Source organism: Euphorbia lathyris, chromosome 2 (genome assembly GCF_963576675.1).
Source record: "Euphorbia lathyris chromosome 2, ddEupLath1.1, whole genome shotgun sequence".
Classification (NCBI taxonomy): domain Eukaryota; kingdom Viridiplantae; phylum Streptophyta; class Magnoliopsida; order Malpighiales; family Euphorbiaceae; genus Euphorbia; species Euphorbia lathyris.
Genome location: NC_088911.1, coordinates 72,040,099 through 72,049,302, shown reverse-complemented (window position 1 = coordinate 72,049,302; position 9,204 = coordinate 72,040,099). Strand labels below are relative to the sequence as shown.

The 9,204-nt window shown below is 35.9% G+C and overlaps 1 long non-coding RNA gene across 1 annotated transcript; it reads left to right on the top strand.

Moving 5' to 3' along the window:
* Positions 1-2,274: 2,274 nt before the first annotated feature.
* LOC136220559 (uncharacterized) lies at positions 2,275-4,619 on the top strand. The gene is made up of 3 exons (XR_010684571.1): positions 2,275-2,447; positions 3,971-4,043; positions 4,285-4,619. It is a non-coding gene; the product is annotated as an uncharacterized lncRNA (long non-coding RNA).
* Positions 4,620-9,204: the final 4,585 nt, after the last annotated feature.

The window sequence follows — 9,204 nt, the reverse complement described above, 5'->3', positions numbered from 1 at the left end:
GCTCAGTATTGGATTTAAAAAGTCCGGAGGGACTCTGGGGAATGGACGTAGGCGGAGAGGCCGAACCAGGATAAGTCAAGCTGAGTAATCTCTAACTCTTTCTCAACATATATATATCTGTATGTGTTGCTTGTTATATTTACTCGGCATATAAATTGTTTAAACTAACACTGAGTAAATAAGAGTGCTGAGTTGGAAGCTGACCACAAAAGTGTCAATTCTCAACTCATATGTAAAACAGTTCTAGTCAACATCTGACTAAAGATGTCTTACGCTACAATCGGCCGTGCTGACCAAATTTGAGTTAATAAACTCAAGAAATTATATTAAGTCAGCATAATTAAATTCGAAAAAGTTATATTAGTTCCTAACCCCCCCTTGGAACTAATCACAAGGGACCAACACAACTGTCCTTTGGATAGAACCTGCTAAGCTATTAACTATAAAATTCTCAACAATTGATTTAACTTTCCTGAAGAAGAACTCCAGCAAATTAGGAATGACAACCGCTCCTTCTCCCACCACCTCTACATTCCTCCAATGCCAAATTTGGTGGCAGACCATAGCAAACAGAATTGCTCCATGCTCGAGCTCAGCCAAAATCTTCCCTCCAACACCCTCCCTAAACCAGTCTTGTTCAGAATAGGAAAAGAAGGCAGAAAGACACTGTTCAGGCAACACTTTTATCCACATGGCCTTACTTCCAGCACAATCTCTAAGAACATGACAACTGGTTTCCGCATGAGCTTTACATCTACTACATGCATCAGAATCTACCAAATATCGTCTTTTCCTTTCAACATTCGTCAGGAGCCTATTCTTAGCACAGAGCCAAAGAAAAACTCCTAATACGATAAGGAAACCTTCAAGGACCAAATAACCTTCCAAAGCTTTGAAGGAGGAATATCCATATCCTGATTAAAGGCCTCAAAAGCAGATTTACAAGAGTAAGCATCGTTATTAGTAAATGACCAATAACGAGTATCACCATCCTCCTCCATGCAGCTAACTTTAACTCCTCGGATTCTCAGGAGAGTTTCAAGGCTGAAAAAAGATCAAATTTAGACCAATCCCACTCTCCATCCTCAGCCACAACATCCGCAATTCTCCAATTTCGAAACTCCGGAGGTGGAGGAATAGAACAAATCTCCAACAAAGGATGCTTCCCTAACCAAGCATCATTCCAAAAACTAATCGATCTCCCATTGCCCACCGACCATCCAATACCAGTGCAAAACTCAGAAAAAAAAACCACATTAACCCATTTCCATAAAAAGGAACAAACCTGAACTTTTTCTTTATTCCCCCAAAAATCCTATCATTTCTATACTTCCCGTAAAGGAGCCGGGCCCACAGAGCAGACGGAGATTGCCACATCCTCCAAAGGAGTTTCATTAACAACACTTTGTTATTATCCTTAGCCTGTCTAATCCCAAGGCCACCCAAACCTTTAGGTTGGCAAACCTCCTTCTAAGGAACAAGATGAATTTTCCTACCTTCCACCGAGTCCCCCCACAGGAAACGCCGATTGATTTTATCTAAACTGTTAAGAACTGGTTCAGGAAGACGACAAGCTTGCATAATATGATTAGGCGCCGCGCAGTTCACTAAAGTAAGACGACCTGCAAGAGAAAGTGATTTTGCTTTCCAACTAGCACACTTGCTATTAATTTTGTCAAAAAGATCCTTGAAAGACGCTTTAGACACTCTATCACTATGGAGAGGAATCCCCAGATAGTTGCCCAAAGATTTGGTAAGAGGAATGTCTGACAACTCACTCAGCTGTTTATAGAAACCCTGTTCCATATTATTAGAACACAGCATCCGGGATTTTTGGATGTTAAGTTTTTGTCCAGAAGCAGAGCAAAAGCAATTGAGATATCCATAATCACACCAATTTGCTCCTCACTTCCACTACAAGAAAAACGGTAATTAACAACTAAAATTTAAAACCGGATTATGATCGGTTGCAATATTGCAACCACTGTGGTTGCAAAGTACATTATTTGGTTGTAAGGATGAAAATAGGATTTGTGAAATTTATTTGAGACTAAGACATGGTTTCAAATTTTATTTTCTGGTTGTAATTATTGGGGCCATTATTTTGGGCCAATATTGCCGACATGTTTTACCATTAGGTAAAAAAGAAAAAAAAATAAAATAAAATGCATTTACATTTTTACCCTTAAGTAACTTAGGGTTTGAGTTGAGGCATGGGTTGGGAGTATATAAGATTTTTTATCCCACATTTATTCTCTCGTTCCTTTTAGATAAACCCAGCGGCCACCATTTCCCTGAAGCCCACCGTCACTTCCACTCTCAAACCCACCGATCACCATTTTCTCATCTGTTTGATCCACCATCTTGTTGCTGCTTCTCAAATCAATCGTCTTGAAAGTTGGAAGTTCTCTCTGAATTGAAATCTACCCACCGACTGTCAGATTTAGGTACGCTCTCTGTTATAGTTTTGTTTGCCGCTTGTTAAAATCAGCCAATTTATTTCTGGGCATTTCATTGCTTAGTGATCCTAGTTGGTTTAGCAGTTCAAATGTGGATAATATGACTACCTAGCTTTTCATTTTCTTTCTCTTTTGTTTGTTAAAAGGATGGGAAAGCCATTGCTTGCAAATATCATATCTAATAGTTATTGCAAAAATAGATCAGAGTTTTTAATGGGGAATAAAAAGAAAGTAGGAATTAAACAAATGGAAATGTAGAAATCAGTATATTTTGGAAGCAGGGTCAGGAAATAAGCTGATTCAGATATTGATTGTAATTTGATATTACTAATATTGATAAAACAATATTATGTATTGATATGTATTTTCAAAAAAAAAATACAATGTTATATTCCATTGCTTGTTCATATGTATTGATATCTATTTGTACATTATCAACTTGATAAACAATGTTCTAATTATTATTAGTTTTTATGTTTTTCCAAATTGAATAAAGATGAATTCATTGGAGATATTAAGAAGAAGGATGAATTGACTAGAAAACCAACACCTTCTTGTTCTAGTTCTATTCCAAGTAGATTGATTGGCATGAGAACTTGTTGAAAGAGAATTCATATTTAAGCCCCTAAGGTACTTAATTAGTAATTACTGTTCTTTTTATTACTCTATTACATTTGCTAAAATTGATATTCCTTTTGCTAGCCATTGACTTGCCATCTCAATTGGTTAATTGGGCTTTTTTAATATGATGAAGGGAAGACCAAAGAGCAATTAAATTAATAGGAATTATAATTACCTTATTCTTGCTGAATATTTCTTGGGTGTTGATTTTCGTTTATTGAAATTTCATGCTCTGTAGCTCAGATTAGTAAGAATTGTACTGTGTAACAAAAACTAGCAAGGCATATGAGTTTTTGATAAGCTGTTTTTAGCTCTGGTATTTAGCTCTTAACTTCCAATATCACAACTCAATTCTATTTTTTGTTTTTTACAACTTTCAAATTCGTACATGGCGGTAGTTTTCTTTTATTGAAACTCGCAAGGAAGGAATTCATAAGTCTGCTAGTTATTTTGGCCTTTCTATTTTTCCATATTGGGGAGGGAAATTGTATAGTTGCCATCACATTGATCTTCTAGCTCCAGCCTTAACCAATTTCAACACTTGTCTCTCATGTTTTAAGAGAAACTCTAGTTGTTTCAATTATTATTTTTGGTTAATTTCACTTGTTCATTTCCTATCTTATTCTTGTCCTTGTCCTTATCCTGGTGCATGTAATTGTCTCTTCATTTACATATCTAATTGATGAAAAATAATTATTCTTATTGATTTAGGTAATGTTATTTATTATATTCACTAGAATGTTGTAGGAGTTTTAAATGCTTGGTACATACAGTTTTATAGCCGAATTACGACTAGTTTAAGTTATGGCTTAAGATTAAGCATTTGAAGCGGAATATTATGGTATAAGTATGTCTAACAAATTTTTAATTGGCAAATTGTTTGGAAAAAGCAAGGTTATAGGAACAGCGAGCGGAATATTACAGAGTATAGGCAATTTTTTGGAATCTTGTGACTTCATTAAGGTATCATTTTCCGGTTGGCATTTATATTATTATTATTATCTTTTAGTACCTAATTCATTATTATCTTTTATGGAAGGCTTATGCTCCCTGATTTATCCAAATTACTTAGTTTGGTTGAGTCTTCATGGATATTGGATTTTGACTCTATTTGAAGTAACATTGGGAGATACTATGAATTTATGATTTTGGTTTTCAGTTTGGTATAATGGTATGTTTATAGTTTTATGAATCTTTTTTGCAGCATTTGTTGATATAACATCCTCGTTGATGTTATTGCTATCGATAGGGCTCATTTTATAGAGCATGTAGTGTGGGAAGAGGAACGACAACAAATGGTAGACGAACGACAACTACAGATGGAGTAATTGTGTTTCAACAATTGAGATTAGCGAGCAATTGATAGATATAGACACAAATTGATATTAGTGATACCTATTGTATTATGTCACATAAACACAAATTGATATTAGTGATACCCATTAGTATTATGTCATGAATATTATGACTTGGCTAGTTTGTGTAACTGTACTTATTACTTTTAAATATTATTTTGTTATATTAATCTATATCATTTCAAAAAATCTATATTGTGTGTTTTGTAATTTATATTATTTGTTTATTATGGAATTTCTTAAATAGTAGTAAATAGTAATAATAATTTACAGGGAAAAAAATATATCAAAGAAACTGTCCAAAAATCTACCGACCGAATTTTTGGTGAAACCTTCTAAAACTGTCAGTGAACTTTGCGACCAGATTATTTTGTGGTGGTTGCAAAAAAAAATGGTTTGTAAGTTTGCGACTAACTTAACAATCAATTTGTTAGTTGCGATCATTGCTACCATAAAGCTAGATCTGGTTTCAAATATTTAGCAACCTAGAAATTACCAACCGATCCATTTTGGTTGCTAAAAACACAAATCTGGTTGCAAAATCATGTTAGCAACTGGATTAGCAACCAGATTCCCGGTTGCTAATTACCGATTTTCTTGTAGTGTTCCTTCGACAAAAATAATCACATCATCCGTAAACAAACAAATGTGTCACCAGGGGGCAAAACTTGTTAATGGTCACAGGATGAAATCTCCCCGTGACCACACCCTCTTGTATAAGGTGAGTCAACCTCTTCATAGCAATAACGAACAAGAAATGGCTCATAGGGTCACCCTGACGAGTGTCCTGGGAAGGAGTAAAATCATCACTTATGCTATTAAAAATAATTAATTTATTTTTAATATTTATTTTAGGCAAAAAAAAAATATCACAATGCTCTTTTATTTTGTTGGTTCATTAAATTTTTCATCTTTTATTTAAATATATTAAACCCTTAATTATATTTCTTTTATCACATTATTCTTTTGATGATAAAAAAAAAATCATCTTTAAACATATTATAGGTTTTAAGTCCAATCAGTCTCTAACTTTTACTTTCAAATGTCAATTAAATTCCTAACATTCTAAAAACATCAATTAGATCTTCAATCTATACCTTAAAAGCCAATTAGATCTCTAATAAAATAGTTAATTAGGTCCTCGATGTATGTTGAAACTGTCAATTGGATCTCTCCCTTAATTGCAATAAAATTGTGGTTCTGTTTTTTATACTTTCAATTTGATTTTGATAATATTTTCAGTTTCGATGATCGATTCGATTAATTTATATTTTTGATCTAGTTTTGATTTGTATTTTATAATTATTTCCGTTATCAATTCTTTAGTAAAAAAATTGACTAAATTTAATTGAAATATATATTTTATATACACATAAAAAATGTTTTGGTATAATATAATGATTTTGGCTTGATTTAACATATTTTTTTATAAAAATAAAATCGAACCCAGTAATCGAAACCGAAAATATTGATGAAAACCAAATTTTAAACATGAAATAACTAGAGCAAATTTTATTTCAATTATGGAAAAGATCTAATTGATGAGTTTTAGTATAAGATTAGGGATTTAATTGGTGATTAATAAGGTTATAAATATAATATCTACTTCCAAAATATAAATGGAATGATTTTACCTTAAAATATAGGTTAGAGAAAGTAATTAAACTTTAAGCCATAAATAGTTATAGGGATAAGTACAATTTTAGTTCTAACGTTTTTTGGAAGTTCAGATTTAGCTTTAGTGTACTAAATGGTCTAAATTTAATTTTAGCATTTTCAAACTAGTTTGACTGTTATTTAACTGTTACAGTAGACCTTCCAAACAAGTTTTATATATTAAACCAACATTTTAGAGTTAAATTTGATCTATTTTTTTTTTTTGGTAGGAAAGGGAAAGAAAAAACAACAAAACCAACACCTAACCCGGGATTAGCTTAGGGAAGCTAACCCCCACCCGATCATCACACAGAAACGAACAAAGGAAGTTCTGAGGAGAAGAGAAGGTTGAAATTCCCGGCATCCTTTCATGGCCCTCCGCAGCAAGGCGGTCTGCCACCCTATTCTGCTCCCTGTACACATGACAAAAGGAGATGGTATCGAATGAAGAACACAATCTTCTGATCTCTTTAACAAGGTTTTGGCTACTCAAGCACATAGCCTTGTTGTTGGCAATCATATTAACTGCTTCAAGGTTGTCAGAATCCACGAGCAGCCTTTTCAGCCCCAGGTCAATGGCCAATCTAAGTCCAGAGAAGATACCCAAGAGCTCAGCAGAAAAGGAAGAGCCCATCCCCAGATTCTGAGTAAAGCTAGACACCTAATTGCCCCCAGCATCTCTCAGAACCCCTCCAGCCGCAATTCTACCGTCCATAAGACACGAGCCATCGGTATTTAATTTCACAATCCCTTCCCCCGGTCTACTCCAACCCAAAAGATGCTCAACAGATCTCTGGCTAGTATTGGCTAAATAATCCCCTTTGAAGCTATTGATAATAGTGTTAATTTTCTTGGAGAAATAATCAGGTAGATTAGGAATCACTATAGCTTTTTCTCCAAACACCTCAGTATTCCTCCACTGCCAAAGCTGGTGATAGACAATGACAAAGAGGATAGCACCATGCTCCATCTGAGGCAATAACACGCCATTAACACCATTTAACAACCAATCGTTTTCAGAGTGGGCAAAGAAGTTAGGTAGCAATTGGCTCGGAATCACTTTCTTCCACACATTCTTACTCTTCGCACAATCCCTAAGAACATGACAGATGGTTTCTGCCTGAACTTTGCACCTACAACAAGTATCTGCCTCAACTAAATGGCGTCTTTTCCTTTCCACATTAGTAAGCAACTTATTCTTTGTGCTAAGCCATAGGAAGCTCCTAATGCGATAAGGAACTTTTAAGGCCCAAATATTCTTCCAAGAGATTGAAGGAGGGGTATCCAAGTTAAGACTGAAAGCTTCAAATGCAGATTTGTAGGAATAAGTACCATTGTTTGTAAAGGACCAACAGTGACTATCCCCATCCTCCTCTTTACTACTAACTTTAACTCACGAATTTTCAAGAGTGTTTCCAGATTAAGGTAAGATTCGAATCTCGACCAAACCCAATCTCCCTCCGAATCCACCACATCAGCGATACTCCAGTTACGGATCTCCAGAGGCAAATGAGAAGTACACACTTCTGATAAAGGTATCTTATCCAGCCAGGTATCATTCCAGAAACTAATTGATCTACCATTGCCCACCGACCAACCAATCCCAGAGCAGAACTCCGAAAACACAGCGTTAACCCCCTTCCATAAGAAAGAACAATTAGGTACTCTCTCTTTCGGGCCCCCAAAAATCTTATCCTTTTTGTACTTCCCGCACAATAACCGAACCCTAAGAGCGTCCGGATTCTGCCACATCCTCCAAAGAAGCTTCATTAAAAGGACTTTATTATTATCCTTGGCTTGTCTGATCCCTAACCCACCCCTATTCTTAGATTGGCACACCTCTTTTCAGGAAACCAGATGAATTTTTTCCCCTCTTCCGAATCCCCCCATAGGAAACGACGATTGATCTTATCAAGGCCATTAAGAACCGGCCCAGGCAACCTACAAGCTTGCATTAAATGATTCGGGGCAGCACCATTCACAGACTGGATCAAAGTAAGGCGGCCCGCAAGAGAAAGGGTCTTAGCTTTCCAATTAGCACAATTCTTATTAGTCCTATCGAAGATTTCTTTAAAAGAAGCTTTTGACACTCTGTCACTATGGAGAGGAACCCCTAGATAGTTACCAAGAGACTTGGTTAGAGGAATACCAGAAATCTCACTCAACTTTTTACCAACCCTTGGGTCCATATTCTTAGAGCATAACATTCTAGATTTTTAGATATTAAGCTTTTAGCCTGAAGCAGAACAAAAGTTGGTCAGGATATCCATTATCACACCAATTTTCTCCTCATTTCCTTCCACAAAGATCATAACATCATCAGCAAAGAATAAATGGGTGATCGGGGGACGAAATCTATTAATGGTAACCGGGTGAAGCCTTCCAGTGTTCACAACATCTTGCATGAGATGAGATAACCTCTCCATAGCTATAACAAATAAAAACGGGCTCATAGGGTCCCCTTGACGGATACCCCGGGATGGAGTAAACTCCTCAGACAAATCCCCATTAATTAAAACTTGGAAAACATGAGAAGAAATACAAACCTCAATCAAACTCCTCCAGGTATCCGGAATCCTAGCTTTTTCCAAACTATCCAGAAGAAAACTCTAGTTTAGCCGATCATAAGCTTTCTCCAGATCCAGTTTCAGGGCCACAATGACACGCTTACCCTTTTTGATCTTCATCGAATGAACCATCTCCTGAGCGATAACAATATTGTCCATCATCTGTCTCCCCGGGACAAAGCTGCCTTGATTTTGGCTAATAATATCAGGAAGGATACATCGAAGTCTATTGGCCACAATTTTGGTAATCACCTTATAAAGCACATTACACAGATTAATAGGCCTCATTTGCAAGAAAGAAGACGACTTATCCACTTTAGGAATCAGGACCAGAAGAGTTTTATTTACTAGCCTAATATCCTCCGACCCATTAAAAACCCCCTTGACGAAACCATAAATTCCATCTTTTACAGTTTCCCAGTGCTTATGGTAAAACCCGGCTGGAAGCCCATCAACCCCCGGAGCTTTAGTAGCTCTAATGCTAAACACCGCCTGACTAATCTCTTTTTGATCAATAGGGTGAAAAGCATCAATAATCTTATCCTC